General features: G+C 36.2%; 1 long non-coding RNA gene across 4 annotated transcripts in view; it reads left to right on the forward strand.

The window, feature by feature from the left end:
- The window catches only part of LOC122233516, a 295453-nt gene that overhangs the window by 223785 nt on the left and 45022 nt on the right, over positions 1-26646 (forward strand). For 2 of the 4 annotated variants that reach the window (XR_006211075.1, XR_006211082.1), the window contains one exon: positions 12276-12345. This is a non-coding gene — a long non-coding RNA (uncharacterized LOC122233516). Of the gene's footprint in view, positions 1-12275; positions 12346-14961; positions 15292-15544; positions 15628-26646 lie in introns of those variants that run through there. The other 2 variants (XR_006211077.1, XR_006211076.1) reach the window with 2 other exon arrangements.

The following is a 26646-nucleotide window of genomic DNA, read 5'->3' on the forward strand; positions in this document are numbered from 1 at the left end:
TTATGCCTAGTTTTGATTTGTGCACTTTAAGGAGCATTTGAATTTAAAGGATTTAAATCAGCAATGGGTAATACAGGAATTTTTGAGGAGTATATAAAATGTGAACAGTTTTAAGCGGATGAAAGGACATTTGTCATCACTCATAATAAGAGATAAGAAAACTAAAACCATAATGAGATACCCTTTGCACCTTATAGAAAATTCCAAACCTCTTCAATATACACTTCCTATCACCTGCTCTGCTTGTATTTCTCCAGAGCACTTGTCACTGTCTAACGTACTTGAATTTTGTTTATTATCATGTTTACTGCCTATCTTTTTCCCCACTATACCCCCAGAAAGTAAGCTTCATGGAAACTTCATGGAATTTTGACTGTCTTATTCACTATAGCATCTTCGGCTACCTAGAATGTTATGTGGCACATAGGGAGCCCTGGATTATTTGCTGAAGAATGAATTAATGAAGACCTATGAGCCAGTAATTCCCCTTCTAGGCACATACCCTAGAGGAACTCTCCTACTTGTGTGCACAGGAACATGCAGGGCAGTATCATTTGCCATAGAAGGAAAATTGGAAAAATCCTAAATGTCCTTCAGTAAAGGAATGAAGTATATTGTGGTGTAATCACAAAAAAAGAATTTAACAATTAACAGGAATTAAAATGATTGACATGGATAAGAGGCTCATGGATTGAGCTGTGTGGCTCAGTCAGTTAAGTGTGTGACTCTTAATTTCTGCTCAGGTCATGATCTCATGGTTTGTGAGACAGAGCCCCACATCAGGCTCTGTGTTGACAGTGTGGAGCCTGCTTGGGATTCTCTGTCTCCCTCTCTCTCCATCTCTCTCTCTCTCTCTCTCTCTCTCTCTCTCTCAAAAATAAATAAACATTAAAAAAAATGATTTACATGGATAAAAATCAAAAACTGTGCTGGAAGAAAAAAACAAATTGCATAGATTCATGCAGTAACGTATCAATGCCCAGACAGGAAATTTCACTGCAGAGTAAAGATAACCTCAGGACAGGGAGGAGATGGGACAAATGGGAAGGCTAAATGGAGGGCTTTGATTATATATGTAACCATTATTACTTTAAAGTTTTTTACCTAAAGAAAACATAGCAGATATTAATACTTGTTAATTTGGGGTAGTGGGTACATGGGTACATGTTACATTAGTCTCTATATTTTTCTAATGCTTAAAATGTTTCATAATCTTTTTATTTGTTTTTAATATTTATGTATCTTTGAGAGAGAGAAAGAGACAGAGCATGAGCAGGGGAGGGGCAGAGAGAGGGAGACACGGAATCTGAAGTAGGCTCCAGGCTCTAAGCTGTCAGCACAGAGCCCAACACAGGGCTCAAACTCCCAAACCGCGAGATCATGACCTGAGCTGAACTCGGACGCTTAACTGACTGAGCCACCCAGGCACCCCAAAATGTTCCATAATTTTTAAAAAGCATCTTAATACAAGTACAAAGACTATTAGTTTTCTTTCCTGCATTAAAAGTAATTAGAGCCCCCCTCACTATGATACTGATGATGAAGATGATGACTCTTTTCCCTCTTCCACTCCTTCTTTTTCTTCTATTATAATTAATAGCTGCTATTTTGTTTCTCTTTATATCATGATCCTTTCCCAAAATTACTTGATATGGCTTACAACAAAAGATATGAATAACAACCTAGCAAGGTTAAAAAAAAAGTGATATGTAAATAAGCTAGCTATTAAAGTAAACATTAATGCTATTAAGCTTCACATTTTGCTCCAAGCTTCTTGGAAACTGAAATGACAAGCAAGCATACCAATCAATTATATAGGCCTCATTGTTAAAAAGGGTACCTTGGGGAAGACAAAGATTTTCCTGGGATTAAATTCTCAAAGAAATTTCTCATGTCTGATTTTACATTAGGGACACTAACATAGACAATGTCCTCAAGAGCATTTTAACTAAAATCAAAAGTTGATTCCATATGCCTTTTCTTGCAATGCCTTAAAAAAAAAAAGCTGAGGACATAATGTATTAGTATAGTTCAGGGAAGGGCATTCATTCTTTAGAAACTAAAGTAACATATGCCTTTAGTCATCTAGCTAAATCCAAAGATAAAACACCCAAGTGGGCAGGCAGGGAGCATGTCTCTTAGATAATTGTTCCTAAATATAATTTCCCTTAGACAAGCTATTGATAGATGGAAACCAAACATCCATCAATTAAAGATTATAGTCACAGACCTTGACCTGTAGCTAAGTTATTGAGCAAGTATCACTTGCCTCTTTTTAGAAATAACTTGAAAAAGAAAATTATAAAATAAAGAACTGATTCATCATAGGCCCCAACTGACAAGATTCTATTTTTTTTCTTTTAGATTTGTCTATTCTTTGAGTCTAAAAGAAATGCTCTTAAGAGTCCTAAGTCCAGATGTGACGTACCAATGGTTATGCATGCCAGGGGATGCTGTGGTTTACTGGTAGCATTTTTTTATATCTTTTTTAAGGCCTGTAGTGTAGAGATACATTGCAGGGATTTAGGTTTGGGTTAGTCCCAAGAAAAAAAACTATAATTGAAGTTTTTGCTACCACCAGCAAAATAAGGAAAGACACCTAATATCCAACAACATTGAACTTCAGGTAGAAAATCAACTAAAGCTATAAAGAGCTTGTACTACTAATAATAATCATTCCATTCACATCATCTTTTTTCACCCTTTTATTCATGGTCTCATTGAATCTTCACAAAACCCCATGAGATGGTTAATAGTAAAAAATTTAATAGTAATAAGCTTAGGATAGCTTGGTGACATGACCCAAATTACAGAGCTAGTCAACAGCAGGATCAGGACGCAAACTCAAGACCCAGCTTGCTTGCTGTAGTTCTAATATGGCCATGCACTCTTTGGTAAGAGGACCAAGGTGCAGGACTACTACCAAGTGGTCTCTTTTCCAGGACAAGGCTTTGCTGTCTTCAGTCTGTCTGTCATGTGACTGTGAGGATCATACACAGACATATCTTTCTAAATCTTCCCCACACCAGCCCTCACTAATAGAATAATAAAGCTTTCCTCAGAATCACATCATCTCTTAAAGATAGAAACCTACTACAAAGAGGGAGTTTTTGTTGAGAAGATTTTTTAAGGTTAGTTTTGAGGAATTGAAATTGTAATTAATAAAATCAGAAACATGAGCACATGCACATCTAAAAGTTGATAGGCAATCACATCCTGAGTGGTGTGTGAAAGAGATGGTCCCCTTTCAGAAATGAGATTCATAGTTTTAGTGGGTTCACAAGCAGATTCATAAACTTTTCAAATAAAAATTATACTTTCCTTTTGAGTTTGTTTCTCCTACATTTGGAGCTCAGTGTTATGGGATAAAATTAATTTCTTCAAATATGGAATTTAGTTTTATGCTTATTTAGTAATTGAGGGTAATCTAAAAATCATAGAGCTTTCCAGACCTTGAGCTGATCATATTTTCAACCTCTCTAGTCTAAGCTACTCTCCACAAGAGGAAGGAGCCAGATGAATGGCTGCCCTTACTAAAGCAATGCGGGAAGGTCCCAGGACACACTGTACAATGTAAGCAAGACATTCTTTTCCACAAGTGTCAAGATCACTTACCTTCAAATACTAGGTCAGTGCAGCTATGAGACTGGGGGAACCTGCAGCCCAGAAATAAGTAGCTTGCCTAATTTTGAACCAGTGTTGACCTCCATTTATCCAAATGCATATTTTGTGTACCTCCCCCCCAAAATTCACTTGGTTTTCTTTCAGTCACTCAAGCTAACGGGTATCATACCTGATTGAGACCAGATTTCCATTGTATCTAAACCTCTCCTGGGTAAAGAAGTATCTGTTTTAAATCAGTGACCATAAATGTGACTCCTGAAGGTACTATCGTTCTAAAAAGAAAGTCCTGGTATTAGCAAAATATATATTCCCATAGAGATTAAAGCAACTACCCCACTGCAATCAGTTATATGGAGGCCTTAGTTATAAAAAAAGAAAGGAGATTGAATCACTGAAGTAGGAACCAGGTACCACACTGTACACTTAGTAGGGGCTTATCCAGAAGTGTCTGTGAGAATGATATGACTGGTAAGGTGTGAAAAACTCAGGCACAACAAACAGGAAGAAGAGATCTCAGCTGGAAGAGCACACTTATCTGTCCACATCTCATAGCCTGAGGCTGATATCACAAGGACTCATAAAGAAACACCACCTTTCTCAGTGATGATTTATATTTTCCAGAGCAGGGGAAACAGTGCTAAGATCAGCAAAACCACTTTCCTACACAACCATAACAGACATCTAATTTAGTGCTAACAATGTTGCTTAGTGACAACCAAAAGCTATTATTTGTCAAGTGTAAAATTAAGAGAGAGTGTATCATTTTAATTAATGCATTGTTTTTATCATGGGCCTGCTAAAAGTGCTTTAGTGTAGCATATGTGTAAAAAAATCAAGAAGTTAAGGAAAAGGAGTAATTCCTACATGGCAAAGAATCACAGTAAGTGTTCAAGGAATATGATCACCTGTCATTAGCCCACAGCTCCAATAAGAAGAGGACCCTGTAAACATCATCACTTGCCCCATTTGGAGGAACATGACTAATTCTTACTGGAGTTTACACTTTTCTCCTTAGGACAAACAAGTTAGTTTCAGGGCCTTAGAGTAGACATAAGACAGCAGATGTCACTTAGTACAACCCCCCACTCAAGAACAGCAACCCTAACATATTCAGTCATTCATTCAACAAATGTTTTGAGTACCTAGTATATACCAACCACTATGCTAGGCTCTAGTATAAGCAAGATAAGCAGGGACCCCAATTTCATGAAGGTAACAGTCTAATAAATAGTTGAGACAAAGTACAAGTAAACACATGAATAATTACAGATTTTGACACAGTCTATGAAGGAAATCAACAGATGCTGGGATAGAGGGCACAGGGCACCAGGAACCCAAACACAGACAGGGTGGTCAGGCAAGTCCTTTCTGGAAAGGTGACATTTAAGCTGAGGACTGAAAAAGAAGAAATTTGCCAAGCAAAATGCTGAGGAAACACCATTCCAGTTAAGGAAATGACCAGTGCAAGAATCTGTGAGGGTTAAGTATCTGGAGAACAGTGAGGAAAAGGAAGAAGGTACCATTAAAGATGTGGGCAGAGGTCAGATAACACATTGCTGGTGACCATGATAAAGGGGTTGAATTTTAATTTTAAATGTAACAGGAAGACTTTCAGAGAGTAGTGCAGGATGTGATTTATACTGAAAAGGGTGCTCTGCCATATGCCAACTCCCATGGCATAGGAATGACCCTGTGCAAACTGGCAAGCTGTGTACCAAGCTTTAGAACTCTCTAGACTCCTTGTGGCCCATGTGATTACCATATCTTTTTAAAAGCAAGGACATAAGCCTAAGAGTTTATCCTGTAATAACAGTAGTTATAGGAGTAGTAGCAGCAGCAGCAGCTAATATTTGTTACATGCTTCTATATGGCAAGCATCATTTTAATGATTTTATTTACATGTGTTAATTTATCTAATCCTCACAATAATCCAAGCATGTGGATTCAGTTTTCATCCCTATTTTACAGAAGAGGAAACAAGCAATTTGTGCAACCAGTAAATGATTTCTATTTCAATGGTTTCAGCTCTTCTCTTTATTATTTCCTTCTTTTCTTCCTACTTTCTTTGGGTTTCATATGCTTTTTTTCCTGGATTTCAGAGGTGAATGCTTACAAAGTAGATTGTCAACCTTTCCATTTTCCTAAAGTATGCATTAAAACTGTCAGTTTTCCTCTAAGCACTGCTTTAGCTGCATCATACAGGTTTTGTTATAATTTAGCTCAAAATGTTTTCTTGTATCCATTGCAATTTCATCTTTGATCCAAGACTTATTTGGAAGTGTGCTGCTTAATGTCCAAACAGTTGAGGATTTTCTAGTTATTTTTTCTATTATTGAATTCTCTTTTAATTCCACTGTGGTGAATGAATATTCTGTAGGATCATTTGAAATTTGATGAGACTTGGTTAATGTCCCAGAATATAGTCTACTTTTGTATATGCTCCATGGACATTTGAAAAGAATGAGTATTCCGCAGTTGTTATAGACAGTTTAATGGTGTTGTTCATATCTTCCATATTCTTCTTAGTTTTTTTTGTGAATGTGCAATTAGTAACTGCAAGAGGGTATTAATAGCTATTTGTCTATTTAATCTTAACAAATTTTGCTTTCTGTATTTTGACGTTATATTATACACAGTTGTTTTCTTCCTGTTAAATTGGCCCTTTCAGCATTAATAATTCTCCTTTTTTTTTCAGTAATATTTCTTGCCTTAAAGTCTACTTTGGTATTATAGCCATACTAGCTTGCTTTTGGTTAATGTTTACATAGTATATCTTTTCCATCACTTTACTTTCAACCTAACTATGGCCTTTTTAATGAATTCCACCTATAAATAGGACATAGTTGGGTAATCTGACAATATTTGCCTTTTAGTTGGAGTGTTCAGTCCAGTTACATTTACTACAATTACTGATATAAATACTTATATACTTGATATTTTTCCCTTATCTGTCCCATCTATTTTTTGTTGTTCTTTATTGTGCCTTTTCTGCCTTCTTTTGGATTAATCAGATATTTTGTATTATTCCATATTTAGCTTCTCTACTGGCTTTACCTATGATTCTTTAGGTGGTTGCCCTAGAGATTGCAATATCTCTTCCTCTTCCTCCATAATACCTGGTGGCTGAGACAGGGCACAGCCCTGCATTGTTTCATATTTCTGGTGCATTTCACGACTAGTGTTTAAGACTTCCAGTTTGTCATGTGTTTTCATCATATATGGCAATTAAATGTATGGATTTTTTGTCTCTGGATCTCATTTCAGGCAACTCCATTTACTGTAGATTTTGATAAATTTTAAGAAAATCCTTTCTGTCTTCTTCACACAAGATATTGCAGACATTTGTGTTAACCAGGTCCTCTTGCTTATATTGCAAATATTGTGTGACATTTTCTGACTCAAATACAATATTTCCATCACTATTCACCACAAACAGGAAACCATCCAATGCCTGTAATGAAAGTGGTCCTAAGGAGCCTTTAACGGTAACTCCTATCCTGTAAAGATAGATCAGCTTTCTAAACATCATCTTCATAATTCATAATTCTTGAATTATTATGCATTTAATTCATACCTTTATAATTTCCTTAATAATGCACCAAACTTATAACCCTTTTCCTCTCCTGCCCCTTGTGCTACTCTTGCCATGTATTTTACTTCTATATATTAAAACCCAAGAGACATTTTTATTATTGTTACTTTAATAAGTTAGCATTCTTTATATTTACTCATTCCGGTGATCTTCATACCTCCCTATAATTTTGTGCCTTATCATTGATTATTTTCCTTCTTGTGTTTCTTATTATACAGATACAAATTACATATTATCTGTTTTTCTCTTTGAAAAGCCCATTTCACTACTGGTCTCCAGTGTAGGAAAATTACATTGGTATTGTGGGTTTGGGTCAGACTGTGGACAATCGTGAATGTAGGCTGAAAGATAAGTATTAATTGAATAGGTAATGAGGAGCCACTAAATTAAGTCATGCAGTGAGCTTTGTATCAATGTGCTAGACCATTTAAACAGAAAAGAAACCAGAAGTAGGGACACCGATTAGAAAACTATTGAAAGATACAGGAAGAACTCAAACTTGGTGGGAGGTCACGACAGGAATAGAAAAAGGGAGCAAATTAAAAGATGTTGATGAAGAAGAATAGATGTGATTTAAGAACTATTCAGATATGGAAAAGAGAAAATGGCCAGTGAAAAATGGCTTCCAGACTTCAAGACCAGTAATGAATTTAACTGTGCTACTATTAGTATAATTGGAAAGTCGATAGGAAAAGCTGTACTTGGCAAGGAGGATGAAATATTGTGTGTCATGTTTCAGGAGCTTATATATTCAGGTAGAAATACCCAGAAGACAACTGGAAGTTTCAGAAAGATCGAAGATAAAAATACAGGTCCAAGAGACATTCACTATAAAAATGGAAGGGAATGGAAAAGAGTGTAGAGAGATATTGTATTCCTCTCTTCTTATTCCACTTGCCTCTCCACCCCACCAGTTCTTCCACAGACTCTCCCCCCAGTACACCAGCCCATAGTCCTTACCTGCTATGCCAGACAGGAGCAGGCTTGAGAAGGGATGTTTGCAAAGGCAACAATTAAGTCTGTGACTTCAAGAAGAAAGTGAAGAAAGAGAATAAGGGATAGAAGGGCAACCCAAGTACTAACAGAGGAAAGAGCATATTCTGTGTCCCCAGGACCATGCAACTGAGGTGGTCATGTCTAGGTTAAAATATATATATAATGCAATGTTCATAATTTAAGAAAGAGATTATCCATATATTTCAAATAATTTTATCTAATTATACATGAGTCTTAGGAGTGAAAGTTGTTTTATGATTCATACTTTTTATCTCTGAAGTCTTCTACAATCAAAATGCATTACATTTTCAATTAGAAAAATATACACTTTTTTTTTTGCTCATTTCCCTTCCCACTCTGAACCACCCTTTCAAAAAAATTTTTTTTCACTATATTAAACAGAACGGTCTGGTGTATGTCATTGTCTGAAAACCAGGGTACCCAGCAGGGAATTCAGCAATGAGAATAACAGTTATGCTTAACACAGTCCAGAAACAGAATGATCAGAAAAGTGGATAAAACATTTCAGGACTAGGAATAACTTGAATGCTGTTAAGCAATAAAATAATATTTTAGTTAATTATCTTAACTTTTCCTATCTCTGAAGAATAGCTTCATGTATAATGTTAACACCATAGCACAAGAAAGAATCTCTAGAGATGATCTGCTTTTAAGCAACTGAATAAGTCATCTAGGAACAAAAGTGGTTTAAGCTCTTAAACATCTCCACAACCTCCTTTGACAACCCATTCAAATGTTCTCAGGTTATGATAGTGAGGAATTTCATATTTTATGTTTGATTATAAAATAGATTCTATAGGGTTAGAGAGAGGAATGACACTTGAAACTAAGTCTGAAATTCCATTTAAATCCCAATGGTTGTCTTGCTGAGAAGGCAAAACCACGTCCAAACAGTAACATGTACTTCTAAACTCTGAGAAAGCTTGATTTAGAAGCATGGTAGAAATTTCTTCTTCCAAGATTCTACCTGAACAACACCCAGAGATGTCCAAATTCTCAAAGAGAAGTAAAATGTAAAAATGAACAGCCCTTTGGGGGTATCCAATTAATGCTAACTATCCAGTTATTGGAGAGGAAGTCATTTGCTTTTTGCAACAAATCCAAAGTTGTTCTCCTATGAATAGACCTACCTCCAAAGGGTAAATATACATCATCAAGTGAAATGCACAAGCTGCCTATCCATTTCTTTCTGTTGTGAAACAAAATTATAAATCATAAGGATGTAAAGAATTTGATAACCAAATCCCCATTCCCATTGAGTAAAGGCAAACAACTAATCCTTACCATGTGAGCAGATATATGAACCATCACTTGAAAACTTAAAAATAGAATTTGCAAAAACCCACATCCAAGTGGCATACTGCATAATGGGTATGCTTGCTCTTCCTTGGGAACTGAAGGTTGAGTTCTGTTGCTGACAAAGAGTTCTGTTGCTTACCTCTATTTGTAAGTTCCGCTTAACTGGCTGTATCATAATAGTTGAATAAGAGCAAAACCATTTGACTGTTACTCTTTCATTATTAATTAAATATTAAGATTACTTATGATACATCATTTTGTGTTCTCCAACAATCCTGATGAAATCACCATTGCTTTTATGTAAGATATTAAGTAGATGACTGGTCCTTGGAAAACTTTCTAAGTAACTGACATGTGATTCTCTGGAGATTTGCCCTCTAAAAATCTGATAATGAATCATGTCCATACAAGCACTTGTCTTATATTTTAAGGGGCATTAACTAAATGTTTATCAATACTAACAATCCTTTTTTTCTCCTTTCTTAATATTGCCACTGATTGCAGATGGGGAATGTCAGGGGTTCCATAATGGTTTACAGAATATATATTAACACATGAAATTAAAACAGTTGTGATTTCATTAACTTAGGTAACCATCTGGGAAATGGCAGGAAGATCTTCAGCTGTTAGAATTGGTGGTTGATCCCATTTGTATTTTCATAGTGAGCATCTAGATCTTTCATATTTTTTACATTAGCAAGTCAGAGGGTATAGAGGTACTCTTCCAAGCGTCTCCACATATCAATTTCATTCCCATAGTCTTCAAAGGGCCGGTTCTAAGGCTTTCTCTCCAAACTGTTGAGAGATTGGCTTATTTTCAATCCAAGAATGCACAATGATAGGAGTTACATGAAACCTCCTTATCTAACATTCCTAATAATATACCACAAACTAGTTAGCTAAGATTTGACTTGTTCCCCTGACAAATCAACACAGCTAAAGCTCAAGTCACCAAAACAGTACCAGGCATTCGACTCAGAGCAGGACTCAACACTCCCAGGTGTAATGTATGACCAGACCACTCTACCATATTTAATACAGTCACGATTAACCTCATTTGTGGCTGCCAATCTGGAAGTGGCAGGCAGGAGCCTGTGAAGGATCTTAAGTGAACTCTCAGCCACATTCCCCATAAGTCTGCTCTTATTTAGATAGCGGTGCAGATGGACATATCACAAAATGTGCTCATGATATGAAAATGTGCCAAAAGGAACAAGCAAGTCCTAACTTTGGTTTAGAGTCAAAGGTAGGAATGTGGATATGATCCAGAGCAATGCAGCACTGAGCACACTAAGTGGAGAGACATTTAATGATTCATCTAAAAAGCTGGCTTTCAGGAGGGCTCTAAGGGTACTGGCCTCTGGCACGCTTGAACAGGTTTCTTTTTCCCCTAGCACTGCAGGTACTGAAACAAAAAGCATATAGCAAGTAGTGGGGCTAGTAAGAAAAGAGGATAATTGTGCTGTTATTTGGGCACTACCTTATTCTGTTCCCCTGAGGTTAGAGAAACAGTTTCCTTGAACTATATAATCTCATCTCTTTATCCTATATCAAGGATAAGATATTGCATTCTTTTGGAGTCAAGTAAAGTTCCTTTCAACAAATCTTCATGTTGGAACTTTCTAAAGCTCTGGCCCAGGGTTTCAGTCTAAACTTGAGTAAATTTCCTTTGTATGAGAATGCTTTTTAATAAATTACCTCCCAATGAAACTATGTGAATTTTTTTCTAAACATCTTATCACCAATGGAAACAAGAGATGGCTTTAGAGCTTCCCCACCAAAAATGTCAAATAACCCCTTCCAAGCCACCTCAAATAAACACACAACCCTAAATAAAGCCACTAGATGGTTATTCATGTATTACCAGAAAATTCCCCTGTTCTCCTTTCCTAACAGCCACTCCAAGCCTGTCCTATAGGGAAATTCTGGAACTAAAATGCCCCCCCCCCTTTTTTAAATTTGTTTGTTTGTTTGTTTGTTTGTTTATAGAGAGGAGTGGGGGAGGGGCAGAGATCAAGGGAGAGAGAGAATCCCAAGCAGGCGCCCACTGTCAGTGCAGGGCCTGATGCACAGCTTGAACTCAGGAACCGTGAGATCATGACCTGAGCTGAAATCAAAAGCCAGATGCTCAACCAACTGAGCCACCCAGTCCCCTTTCTTTTTCTTCTTTCTCTTCTCTCTTCATCTCTGTATTTCTTAAAATACTCATTCCAAATTGAAAACTGTGACAATTTTCCTTCAAAGTCTCTGCTGTCAACAGATAGGAATTAGGCATTAGAAGAGAAAGAAAAATTTAATTAACTTGTTTGGTGGCCACATCCCTTAACATCTTCTTTTATTCCTCTTTTATTCTTAGGATGTGATACAGTATGATATAATACAAAGGTGTGATACAATTTTTCCATTTCTATTACAATAAAATGTCACATAGTGACTCTAAAGAGTAGATAGAATGAAGATCTGATTTAGCTGAAAAGAAAGTTGAGATCATGTGAAATCAAAAAGGAAGAAAATGGGGAAAAGAAATCCAGTTTTTTCCACAAAATCAGCTTTATGACTTAATGAAACTCATATATAGGTACACATTGTATGTTTAAAAGTCCCCATAATAAATGTGACAACTCTGAAAGTACTGGCCTTCTAAGACTTGAGCCTAGAGAAGTGGACAAAGCAACTAACTTGAGCCAATAGGTACAATGAACTAGAGGAATCCATAATAGTCTATCTGTCATCTTGGTTTCAGATGTCAACGGACCCACTGAGCACAATGAAGATCCACTGAAAGGAAATGAGAACCTAGTAGACTTCTCAAGGTAAGTCAGTCTCCTGGGTGAAAAGTACCTGCTGCTTCTCTGGTCTCTTTCTCCAAGCCTCCAGCATTTGAATCAAAATGACCATTCACAAGACCAAAAAGGCTTTCATCACAGGAAAGAAACAAGGTGCCATCTGTCACAGGAGCCATAAGGCATTAGAATCACCTCATTTAGGTGAATGTTTAAAAAGGACCTGAACAAAAGGGTATTCTAAGTCACCCAAATCCAAGAAATAGCAATAACTGAAACAATCAGGTCTGGACTTCTAAACACATGGTACCCAAACCTTCTTTTTATCTGTAAACTCTGTTACTTTTGTTGAAAATTAAATTCACTTGAAATTGCTGTGTCTCAGTTCAGGCTGCTGTAGCAAAATACCATAGAGTAGGTGGCTTAAACAGTACATACTTATTTCTTACATTTCTAAAAGCTGGGAAGTCCAAGATCAAGGTGCTAGCAGATTTGATATCTGGTGAGTCCCCTTTCCCTGGTTTGCAGATGGCTGCCTTCTTGCTGAATTCTCACATGGTGGAGATAGATCATTTCTCTCCTGTCTCTTCTTAGGAAGACTATTCATGAGAGCTCCACCCGAGTTACCTACTGTAGCCCCACCTCCAAATACCATCATATTGAGGACTGGGGCTTCAACATTTGAATCCGGTGCTATTCAGTCCATAGCAGTGTGTGACTAATTAAAGGATTTTCCATACATAGTTGTCAAGAGAGAAGGGCTTTAGAAAGGTCTCCAGTGGTCAGAATTGGTCTTTCAGGATTGGAAAATCAGTTCCCTGTAAGAGAAAACCTAAATCCTACTTCTGAAGCCCAGGGTTTAGATTATACCCTTCTCCTTGGTTCCTTCCCAAGAGATCTCATCTCACTTATTCTAATGAGCTAATGCTCTTGGTTTGGCCTCCTTCTTCATTTTTTTTAATCCAATGACCATTCACAAAACCAACAAAATCATAGGCAATTTACCCACATTGGACACAATGTCTTATCAAACATGAGTCTTTTCTCTCCAGAACAAAGCAGAAAACAGAGATCTCAATGTTTTCAATCTTTTGTTCCCATGCAGTCAGTGAATTCTCAAGGAGAAGTAGTCCAGTGATCAGAGTTTCAAGCCACCAGCCAGACATAATGTTCATCAGAAACACCACCTATATTCCCTGGCAGACTAAAAAATTTAAACTACTAAGACAATAGTTCACAAATAAATAATTTTCTAAAAAACTCTAGAAGATGCAAAGTATAAGCAAGCTTGAGCACATTTTCCTTTAACCCTTTACCAGAAATAAATTCATTGAAAAAATAATTTGTAATGTTTATGTAGAGTCAGAGATAACTAAACTCCACCCATGTGAATAACCCTCAGTTGCAAAATCACTGTAGGGATTTGAGGAGCCAGACTAGTTTATTTTGAATCTTCTAATGCCAGCAAACTAAACATGAACACTAAAGTGTGAAAGAAAATTCTTAAGCTGTTTTCAAATCACAGGCATATGTTTGGCTGGAAAAACATACTGAGGAACAAACACTTCAAAGGCAAATCCTTTAGAAATGGAATCACTGGCACCAGACCTACTGCCTGTTAAATTGTTTGACCAAAAAGACTGCTTCAAGAATCCTCAGTTCTTTACCCCTATAACCAAAGCTGGAATATTTGGAAGCAGTCCTGAAACCATAACTTCACTTGTGACACAATCCCTTTTCCATAACTCTGGCCAAACAGTCTAACTCTCTAAGGAACCAAGAATGAAGCAACTTCTTGCTCTTGACGTACCCCCCAAGCAAAAAGGACTTCTCAAAGGTGATTAATTGTGATACAAAGAGACTACAAAACTACTCCACAGATGCAACACTACTTCTGATAGTCATAATATTATCACTTTTAAGTTGTTATTTTCTTGTGGGCTCATTTCCAGCTCATCTTTCAGATTAGTGTGTATTTGTGTGTGTGTGTTTGTGTGTGTGTGTGTGTGTGTGTGTGTGTGTGTACATATACTCATATATGTTTAACAAAAGAACTTCTATTTAGGACTTAAAGTCAATAACAATTTTTAAACCACTTGATGGAAAGTTTGAGAGAATTTCTGTTTTGGATTTCTTTTGTCTTACAAATCAAGTATATATTTAATTCTCTGTGTTTACTAAATAAGAAGGCAAATAATAGAGGATGAGAATCAATTCTCTTTAAAAAAATATTTTTAGGATTTTTCATTTATCAAATCACAAATAAGCCATCCAGACAAAAACTCTTGGTTGGAATATAAATTATACATGTGAACATAAATTATAAATAGAAAAGCCATTATATACACATATGCATATTTCTGGGTGTTTATGTTCCTCATAAGAAGCCTGTAAGAAGGGACAATTCCCATATCTCTTGGTGCCAGCAGCATTGAAATCATTTAGTAATAAATAAATAATTATCAGAAGTTTTTCAGAACCAATCCATTTCCAAGCATTTTATGTGTATTAAGTTTACCTTTTATTCAGTTATAAATTAGGAAATTTATACCCACATACCAGGAAAAGTTCTCTGTGATGCTAATTAGTTTCACTATTATTTTCTGCACAAAAGCAAATGGCATTTTCTGTCTTATTCTCCACCAGATTGTGAGAGGCATTTTTCTCCTTCTGAAGCTCACTTGAGTATTCATTCATCTAAGCTGCTGTTTTCTGCCCTCCTCTCTGGCAGGCCTCAGGCCTGAAGAATTTCAAGGCATCAAAAACTTTAGCAGAGACTGTCTAGGAGCCAAATAGCCTCACCCCTAGTGCTCAGAAGCCACAAATGCCTTTTACGTTGCATGCTAAAAGAGAAAACCTACTTCAAAAAAAGACAACTATTTACATAAAGCACTTCGAAAGCTCCCACTATCACCATCGTCACCTTCCAAAAACTGTCTCTTGATACTCGCTTATTGCTTAAATATATAACCCACTGTCCTGGAATCGTCATCTTCTTCCTGCTTAGATAACTCAAAAAGGGACATGATGACAGAAGCTCTTTTTGAACCCAGCTAGATAACATGAAGAGTTGATTCTACTTTTGCCAAGAGAAATGAAAAGCAAAAGGGAATAGGTGGTTACATAAGACATTCCCAGTCCAGGCTTGCTCTGATTCTCCATTCTCAAGACTGGACTACCCTACAATGCAAAGTGATATAAACTCAACCTATTCTCATTACACACCTAGGTTATCACCCCTGGCTCATCATCAGTTCCATGCCTTGGCAATTATTTGTAAAACTGTAAGTCTCTCTGACCTTTAGTTTTCAGGATTTTTGAAACCAAAAAGCAAGTCTCAAAAGAATGAAGATAAAGACCAAATGGCAAAAGAAATGATGTCTGGCAGACATTTTCTTCAGATTAATATTCATGTCTTTTATTCTCATTTGGTAAACCTTAGAGAAGATCTCACATGCCCCCCCTCCCCCGCTTCCTTGCCCTATTCTCTCCATCACCCTATCCCACGCCCAAGTTGGAATGAAAGTCACCCTTCTTTATGTTTCCATAACATTTTATTCAAGTAGTTATCACATCGCTTACATCATAGTTGCATATATGTCTTGTTTCCCTACTGGATAGCAAGTTAGTTGAGATCAGAGAATAGGTTTTATTCTACTTTTTTTCTCTCCAGTGTGCTTTGAAATGAATATTTGTTGAATTAAATCAAATTAAAGATAATAAAAAGTACTAGAATTAGTTGAATCCCTACTGCCTATATAGGACATTTATCATGAATAGTCTTTGAAGTTGAAAACTGTCCATATGTAAAGCCTGTAGCAAAAATTGTGAGAGAGCGGCAAATGAACCTGGGGTACAACAGATTAGGAATGGGTTTTTTTTTTTTAAAGAAGGACATGGTATCATATTCAGAAGCTAAAATAAGCCTCCTATTATGCATATGAATGAGAACTTATTAAACCAGGATTGCATGGTGCCTATCTGAAGTAAATAAGCCCAACTATAAAGGAGTTTAAAGTAGTAGTTAAGAATGTGGACTCTAAACTTAAAGGGTCTCCCAATGGCCAATTTGGAGAATATTTGAGCAACAAAATAAATAATTATAGTAATAGATTATAACCCATAGAATAGAAACTCATTCAGTCTTCACTAATATAAATAATGACAGCTTGGGGCACCTGGATGGCTCAATTGGTTAAGCATCCAGCTCTTGATTTCAGCTCAGGTTGAAACCATGATCTCATGGTTCATGTGATCAAGCCCCACTTCGGGCTCTGTGCTAACAGCTCAGAGCCTGCTTGGGATTTTCTCTTTCTCTCTCTCTCCCTTTCTCTCTGCTCCTCCCCCAACTCATGCAGTCTTTCTCTCTCTCTCTCTCTCTCTCTCTCTCTCACTCTCTCTCTCTCTTAAAATAAAATAAATAAATAAGCATCCAACTTCAGGTCAGGTCATGATCTCACAGTTCATGGGTTCAAGCCCCATGTTGGGCTCTCTGCTATCAGCACAGAGCCTGCTTCAGATCCTTTGTCTCCCTGTCACTCTCTGCCCTTCCCCCCACTTGCACTCTCTCTCAAATAAACATTAAATAAATAAATAAATAAATAAATAATAACTGTCTCAAGCAAGTATAAATAATAGATGATAACATTCAGGACAAAAGTATAATGAGAAGCAGGAAATTTATATTTTCTCAAAATGTCATTTGACACCAAATGAATGAGACTTCTTTAACAAATAAAACTCTACCTACCTCCAGTAAGTGGTCTTGAGGGACTATATATATTTTATTCTTGTTCATTATATTTTTGAACTACATTTTCAAATGTCAAAGGCAAAAATGGTATACTTGTAGTAGAAAACCCTGGCAGACACCACCCTAACCAAATGATAAAAGTTAACATCACCAGTGATGGAAAAATGCAAATCATGTGCCTCTGATATGATGTACTGAAGAGAATGCCACAACAGTTCTATGTATTTTAGCCAAAAAATGCAAAACCTGAATTTAATCATGAGGAACTATCCAACAAACCCAAATTGAAGGACATTTAATGAAATAATTGACCAATACCTTTAATTTATTTTTCTTTTTAATTTAATTTTTATTTTTTAAATTTACATCCAAATTAGTTAGCATATAGTGCAACAATGATTTCAGGAGTAGATGCCTTAGTGCCCCTTACCCATTTAGCCCATCCCCCCTCCCACAACCCCTCCAGTAACCCTCAGTTTGTTCTCCATATTTATGAGTCTCTTCTGTTTTGCCCCCTCCGTGTTTTTATATTATTTTTGTTTCCCTTCCCTTATGTTCATCTGTTTTGTCTCTTAAAGTCCTCATATGAGTGAAGTCATATGATTTTTGTCTTTCTATGACTGGCTAATTTCACTTAGCATAATACCTTCCAGTTCCATCCACATAGTTGCAAATGGCAAGATTTCATTCTTTTTGATTGCCAAGTAATATATATATATTATATATATATATATAATATACATATATATTATATATATATAATATATATATATAATGAATATATATTATATATATTTTATATATATATTATATATATAATATATATATATATACACACCACATCTTCTTTATCCATTCATCCATCAATGGACATTTGGGCTCTTTCCATACTTTGGCTATTGTTGATAGTGCTGCTATAGACATGGGGGTACATGTGTCCCTTCGAAACAGCACACCTGTATCCCTTGGATAAATGCCTAGTAGTGCAATTTCTGGGTCGTAGGGTAATTCTATTTTTAGTTTTTTGAGGAACCTCCATACTGTTTTCCAGAGTGGCTACACCAGCTTGCATTCCCAGACCAATACCTTTGAAGAGTCATGATCATGAAAGAAAAAAAAAAAGATGATGAACTTCCTAGATTGGAAGAGACCAAGGAGATACTACAACTAAATTGTCCTGAGTTTGACTATGTTAGATTCCTCACATAGTGGTATCATGTAGTTTTTATCCTTCTGTGTTAGGCCTATTCATTTAACTTAATATCCTCCAGGTTCATCTATGTTGTTGTAAATGACAGGATTTCCTTCTTTCTCATGGCTTTCTCCACACCCTTGCCAATACTTATTATCTCTTGTGTTTTTGACAAAGCCATTCTAACAAGCATGAGGTGATATTTTATTATGGCTTTGATTTGCATTTCCCTAATAATTATTAATGTTGAGCACTTTTCACATACCTACGGACCATTTGTATTTCTTCCCTAGCAAAATGTCTACTCAGTTCCTATGCACAATTTTTAATTGCATTATTTAGTATTTTGCTGTTGTGTTTTATGAGTTCCTTGTGTTTTTTTAGATATTAACTCCTTAACAGGTAATTTCCAAATATTTTCTCCCATTTGAAAGTTTACTTTTTACATTTTGTCAATGGTTTCCTTTGCTGTGCAAAAGCTCTTTAGCTTGATGTAGTCCCATTTATCTATTTTTGCTTTTGTTGCTTATCTTTTGGTGTCCTATCAAAGAAATCACTGCCAAGCCCAATGTCGGGGGACATTTCCCCTATTTTTTCTTCTAAGAGTTGTATGGTTTTAGGTCTTACATTTAAATTTTTAATTAATTTTGAGTTAACTTTTGTGTATTGTATAAAATAAGGATCCAATTTCATTCTTTTGCATGTGGATCTCCCTTTTTCCTAACAACATTTGTTGAAGACACTTTCCTTTCCCTTTTGTGTAGTCTTGGCACCCTTGTCTAAGATCAACTGACCATATACACATGGATATACTTTTAGGCTCTCTATTCTTAATGACTTCACACTTTTACAAAACTGCAGCCTGTCCCCAAAATATATTCAAATTAGGTATGTTAAAACTCAACAGTTTCCAAAGGATTCCAAAATATTTTAATAGATGAATTGTTGAAGCAAGTAGATAGCTTCCCAAGAAAAGCACTTTGAAAAAGCAACCATATTTTAGATATATACATTCTTAATTAAGTTTTTAAAAAATCAGATTACATAATGGTAGACATGTTTGCCCTTTTAGAACTATCAAAGCAATAAGCCAAATGAACAGCAATTTCTGCTTTTTTGTACTTGCAAGATACAGTTGCTGCTCTTTATTTGATTTAAAGATACATGCATAAAAACTACTTCTAAACCTTTTTAAGGCAAATGTTTCTTTTTTGTGTGTTTAAATCCATTTAAATTGGATTTTGTTTTTGTTTTTGTTTTGTTTTCATTTTTGGAGGGTGATGGTTGGTTTTGTTTTACTTTTGTTTTGCCTCCAAAAAGTATGTAGTACCTCTTGGGCTCATTGGCAGGTCTCAGATTTCATAAAACCTGAGCTGGAAATTACAGTCCTGAACTAAGACTCCAGTAACACAAGATTATAGAAAGTCTGGTATTATTTCAAGTCAGGATTTTCTTCCATATCCAATTTCACCCAAAGTCGAGCATTAGCCAGCACCTTTCATACAGCAGAAAGGAGATTTGATTAATATGATTTCTTTGTAGAAAAATCTAAGAAGATTAAGGCACAATGATATAGGGAAAGCGTGCCCCTTCTCAACATGACATTCTTCAGCACTATATAGAGGTCTGAAGATCCTTCTAGTCATTAGATTGTTCATACTAGCTGCATTTGAAAGAGGCGGGAAAAATCTATCATCAAGGAAAACTTTCATTTTTTTTTCATATTTTAGTTTCCATCTCACCAACAGGTCAACAAATCTGGAGGTCGGTATCCATTTCACTCTATAGGCAGGAAAGAGCATCTTTCAAACAAATATTTGCACATTGTTTCCCCCATCCATCCCACCCCTCTTTTTTGGGACTGGATTTTGTGATGGTCTCCAGGGAAAAAATTAGAAACTTCTAGATGACTCCTGTACTCAGTGAAGCACGATGCAAAATAAATCTAGTTGGGGTGATTTCCGTTAACTATTTTCCATCTGCACATTCTGAAAATCTAATATTATCCAAGAGGCATGCTTTTCTGATAGGAGGAAATGAATTCAAAGCTAGTTTTAAAAAATGTGTATATCAAATGTCATGTACATCTTCCACTTTTACATTATGTGTTTGTATGAAATATATATATGTGTTAAGAAAAAAGAATAAAATTAAAACACCTTTCCCTAGACCCTCTCAAATTTCAGAATATAGGCTTTATATTCCCACCGCTTTGCTCAAATGTAGACCATTTGAGAACGTGATAGATGAGGGAGTAAATTACTTTCAATACACCATTTCCAAGGTTGTTTTCTCCTTAGACTATCACATGTCAATTTGATGGATATGAATGTGAAGATTCAGTTACAATAGAAAGGGCTACAGGGTCAGAATTCACTGTGCAGCCGTCTTTGTACATCTCAGCAGCCCAGCTAAGACACCTCAGTGCTCACAACTTAAAGAACCCCTACTGTACCAGTCAGGGGCCCCTTGATCCTTGCTTCTCTTCAGAAATCTGACAACCCGCACAGGCTACCTAAACAGATACCAAACACTACCTTAGTTGTTGGGGGGAAGGGAGTGAAGCTGATAAGCCTGGTATTTAACAGCCATATATTCAAATGTAATTTATATTTTAAATGATGGCACAAATAGTTAACTCCTGACTTTGAAAACAAAGTGAGTTTTTACCTGTCTTCACAATATTTACTGCAAATTATAACATAATACTAATATGTTAAATAGTTAATTATGTTAAAAACTACTAGTTTTAATACATAAATCCTAGTATAGATAATATAGATAAAACCTGTAGCATAACTCATCATAGACAAAGTAATGTAGTTATTTGAATATACAGGAACCACTAAAACTCAGTATCTGTTCTCAAGCAAAACCCTAAGTTTTTATTTTTAACATCACAAAGAAAGATATGTAAAACCAAGAGTTTGCAGACCTCATAGAGAGACAATAATAAGTCAAGGATGCCACTACAGTCTCTTCCTAGTAGGTTGAATCATACGAAATTAACACTTTTGAAGGTGGTCAAAAGTGGTCAAACATCAACAATTTCATATGTTTCCATATAATACTTAAAACTGTATATAATACAAATTAGATCTAGAACCTATCCACTTCTCATTTCCACCACTACCCTATTGAAGTCATCATCTTTCATCTGGAAAATTCCAATAGGTTCCTAATGGTCCCTTTGCTTCCACTCTCTTCTATAATTGATTCCCTCTTCTGCCGCCAGAGTCTTCCTTTTTTTAAACTTTTTTTTAAGTTTGACATGCATAAAAGTGCACAAGTTGTGAATATACAATTTGATGAATTTTCACAAACTGAACACATTCATCTAACCAGTGCCCCAGATCAAGAAATAGAATCTTCACATAAATAAACTCATTCTTGCATTTGACTTTTCCACCTCAATAGTATATTTGAGATGGCATTTTCTTTCATGCTATTGTGGGTAACAACAAATTGTTCATTCTCCTTGCCATGTAACATTCCATTGTATAAATATATCACAACGTATTCATCTGTTCCACTGTTAATGAAGCAGCGTGATTTTTTTAAATGTTTATTTATTTATTTGGTGGGGAGGGAGGGAGAGAACATGAGGAAGAGGGGCAGAGAGTGAGGAAGAGAGAGAATCCCAGGCAGGCTCCACATCCAGCTAAGAGCCTGACACGGGGCTTGATTTCTCGACCATGAGATCATTTCCTGAGCCAAAATCAAGAGTCAGAAGCTTAACCAACTGAGCCACCCAGGCGCCCCAAGAGTGATCTTTTTTAAATATAAATAAGATCAGGTAATTTCCCTAATTAAAAGTTCATTTGCTTCCCATTGCATCCAAAAGTCCTTACCATGGCACTAGCCTACCTCTCTAATTCACTGTGTCATGCCCCCAGCACCCTCTCCCCAGTGCCCTTGCTGTAGCCACACAGTCCTTATTTCTATCTTCTCTCCATTACATGCTAAGCTCTTTCCCACAACAGAGCCTATACATAGGCTAGTTGCTTTCCAGAATGTCTCTCTGGACATTACCATTCTGTTCTCTACCCACCCAAATCAAGGCCCACATTTACAGGGTTGGCTCTGACTCATCCTTCAGCTTAAACCAAGATCATGTTCTCAGACATGCCTTTCCTAACCTTCTTCTTTGGACTATCCCCTTACTCTATTTCACACCATCATACTTGTTTCACTTTGACTTTTTACTTTATTTCACCTTGACTTTTTACTTTGACACTGAGAGGAAAATATTAAGGATTAAATGCCTACATTTTTGATAATAGAGAGAAATATAATATGGTTTATTTTTAAAGCAGAGCTCCACCTAAGGGGGAGGGGGGCACTGGGGAGTGGGGTAGATTTAATATCTAGGTTATAGCCAAACCTCAACTCATGCAATCATTCAATCAATTTAATAGAAATAGCCTTCTAGCTGGTTATATAATACAGAGTTGTTGTTTGTTGATGGTTAACACTTTTTCACTTTAAATCTGTTGCTTTGGGATTATAGTCAGTCAGTATGATAAAGGGCTCCAGATGGAGAAATCTTGAGACCAAAGTCTTATTACTGCAATCTCTGAATTCCTAACTAGACTTCTAAGGTGCCCTGCAACTCACCTTGTGGGAGTATTTCCTGCAGGCCAAGTGGCACCAACTTCCCACAACACTATAAACAAAGAGTTCCAAGAACAAAATCACTGCATCTGAAAAAAAGGGAGGTTTTATATGGAAAGCATTTACAGAGTTTTCTGCAAAGGTACAAAAAGTTTCTAGGCAGGAAGATGAAGCAAATTTTACTCAGCTTTTCAAAACTAAACCAGAGTGTTCTATCAAGCAACTAGAGAGGGTAAACCAGCAGATTTATGTAATTTGCAAGTCCTGGACATTTCTAATTAAGAAAAAAAAGTGTCATGTTTTTAAAAAAAAAAGGCAATGTATTTTTAAAAGGTAGTAGGGAAATTAAATGTGTTCGGTTGGGTTTAACTTCTTCATGAAAATAAGCTTCTTATTCTGGTAAGAAATGGGTCATAGCAATAAAAGTGTGCTGTAAATTCAACTTGACAAATGAGAAAATGAATTCCTGAGGGGAAGGCCTATTAAAGGAATATTTTAATTTAATCATGCAATGAATATTTTTGAGAAGCTTCTATATATGCAAGAAACTGCCTTACATATTTTAATGAGGTAAAACATAGTATTAGTTAATATAGTAATAGTTTCTTCTATTACTAACTTCTCAGCTATAATATAAAAAGATCAAATATAAGGAAAAAATGTGAAACTCCTATGTGAAGATGCCAGCTTCTAATATTCGCTTAAAAACTTCAAAATTCAGTAATGTGTTACACCCATAACTTAAAGACATGTGCAGAGCATTAGTCATTTCAATGAACAGAAAAACAGCCTGCTTCTTTGGTATAAAATGTGATATGATGCCACCTTATGGTTGAAAATTAAATATGATGATAAACAATCATTTTCAAATATATTTTCTAGATCCCTGGGGAGGGAGGGGCGAAAATAGTGAATACTACTACATCTAGAAAATTCATAAATATAAATACATAGAACCAACTTAATCCTGGGAATAAAGTATAAAACGGTCACTACTAAAGCATGCAAGATCTGTCACACAGGAATTTTGTGCCCATTCCAGGTATTTTCATAGCAAATGTCAGTTGGGTTTTCTAGGCTCAAATGGTTGTTCTTTACTTCCAACTTCAAAAATCAACAAAAATATAAAGTGAAACGAAGTGAAAAGTGTTGATATCAACCCCATATAGTTTACTAGGTATCAGGATGAATGACTGAATGTGCCATTTTTGTGTATCAAAAATGGTCAAATATTGGAAACTTCATATGGCTCCTTCCATAATAACTTTAAATGTTAATGCAAATTCTACAAACTCAAATAATAAGCAAGTATAACTTTAGTATTAGTCCAATATTGTGTCTGTCACTGCTCACTAAATGACCAGAGAAACCTGGCCTGGCTCTTCCCAGGTGCTCTTCAATAATGACACTTCTCTATGGTATACTGATCTCCACCCTGGGTCTCCTGTACTTTTATATCCTTGGTAGTGATCTATGATTCACTTCCAGTGAGCACTGCAGAAGTTTCTCACTCGGTCTGCAATTACTCAGAGTTCCAACTTTGAAGTCGAGCATCATTATCAACCAAAGTTTCGTAGTCCAGTAATTCTGTTTCTATTTACTATTGAACAAACTAAGGAATTTTGGGAAATGCAGATTTTCTTCAATGCTTATTCTATAAACTATCATGAAAATTCCAAAATTTGCTCAATTTTGCTCAATATTTGCTCAATATAAAGCCTCACTGGTTCCTGAGAAGAAAAAGTATCTTCCAGCCTGAGAACTACCTGAAATATTTATTCAAATATTCAAGATATTTCTCTTGTCACACTATCAAATATTCTTCTTCCTTCCTCTTTCTCTAACAATGACCTTATAATCAAAATGTCCAGTGCTCAACTATTGAATCCTTATCAGATATGTTGGGTTATTCTACCTTAGCAATAGATTTTGGAAAAATACTACAGGAAAGTGATAGAAACCCACTTGTAAACAAGGCTCTATTTAAGGTGTACTCATGCATGTAAAATCACTGCAAAACTCAAGAAATCATATGAAAAATGTTAATATTAGGGGAAACTGGATGAATATTATATGGAAACTATTATCTTTGCAGCTTTTCTATATATTTAAAGTTATTCCCAAACAAAAAGTTTATTTAAGGGGGAAAAGAAAAAAAAAAAACAAGGGCACCTGGCTGGCTCAGTCAGTGGAGCATGTGACTTTTGATCTAAGGGGGTGTAAATTCAAGCTCCACCTTGTATATAGAAATTACTTAAAAGAATCTTTAGGGTTTCCTGTGTGGCTCAGTCCATTGAGCGTCCAACTTCTGGCTCACATCATGATCTTATGGTTTCGGGTTCCTCAATTTCAACCCTGCTTCTGGCTTGCTGCTATCAGCATGGAGCCCAGATCCTCTGTCCCCCCTCTCTCTCTGCCCCTCCCCTGCTCATGCACGCTATCTCAAAATAAATAAAAATTTTAAATAAAATAAAATCTTCAAAACAAATAAAAACAGCTTAGGAAATTATAACCAAGTCATAGCTAATTTGTCTTCTCTCCAATAGCTTTACCAGACTGAGGGCTCTTTTCCTCTTTTGCACATTTATTTATGTATTCCACATAGACAAGTTCCCTTACATCTGTGAGCAGATTGGAGCTGCCATCTTACTCCTGAGAAGAAAGTCCAGCTTGGCGACTCCTAGTTTGAAGTTCCCTGATCCATTGCCAGTGTAGATAGAGACATGATTGCCCTGTGAGTTTAGGCAGGTCACTTCCCTCTCTGCACTTTGTTATGTACTATGCCTAAAGAGACAGATAATTCTTACCTCCCACCTCTACTAGAAACGGAAAGCTAAAAGGTTAATCTGAACATATTTTTTAGGAGTAAGAACATATTTTGAAGTGCCAACTTCATACACAATATGGGCTATTACTGTCTGATGGTTTTGTCAGCCTTAGATAGCAAGCTTCTGGAGGCAGATCCTGCTCTTTGAATCACAATAATTACTCTTGCGTTCCTTCATAAATAACATTGAAAACCCTTAACTCTACAGTTCTAGTCCTGAAATTTAGGATTCATTTATAGTAAGTAACTTTGTAGCTACCTGTGAGTACCTCAATATTAGCAATGCGTTTTCTAAATATTGCATCTTCTAAATGTTTGTTTCACTTCTAATAGAGCACAAGGATCCCAAAAATCTGCCTTTCTAACCCTGTTTACATCCTGAGAAAGGACTTGTGCCCAGAATCACATAATAACACATAGACATCTGTTCAACAGCTCCCTTGAGCTCTCTCATTTGGCTGCCATTTCACTCCTGGCTATCTCACTGTTTAACCTTTTGCCTCCTCCAAAGCAGTTAGTGGAAGCCACAGTATGAAGAATGGGGGTTCTTAGAAGCCGCTGAGATCAAAAGGGTCCACCCTGCATGAATAGCATTTCTCTCTTCCTAGGCAGGTTCTGCTATTGCTGTGGGGGGGTAGGGGGGAAGGGGAGAGAAATGGGGTTTTTTTTGTTTTTTGTTTTTTCATTAATTCCAAGCTGACAACTTCAGAGTAGGAATTTAGAAGTTTCACAGCTAGAAGAAATGCATAACTTAATGGTTATGGGTGATGTATACAGCCTTCCGTGTTAAGGGGAAAGACAGAACCTAAAGATTCTAACCCCAAGTGGAACACCATTCAGACTATCCATGAGGAAATCTGATTAATAAGTGTTATCTGCCTGCCCTTCTCTTTCTTCTGACTGCAGATTTGTTTTTCTTAGAAAGTGACAGAGCTTTTATTTCCT

Source organism: Panthera tigris, chromosome A2 (genome assembly GCF_018350195.1).
Source record: "Panthera tigris isolate Pti1 chromosome A2, P.tigris_Pti1_mat1.1, whole genome shotgun sequence".
Classification (NCBI taxonomy): Eukaryota; Metazoa; Chordata; class Mammalia; order Carnivora; family Felidae; genus Panthera; species Panthera tigris.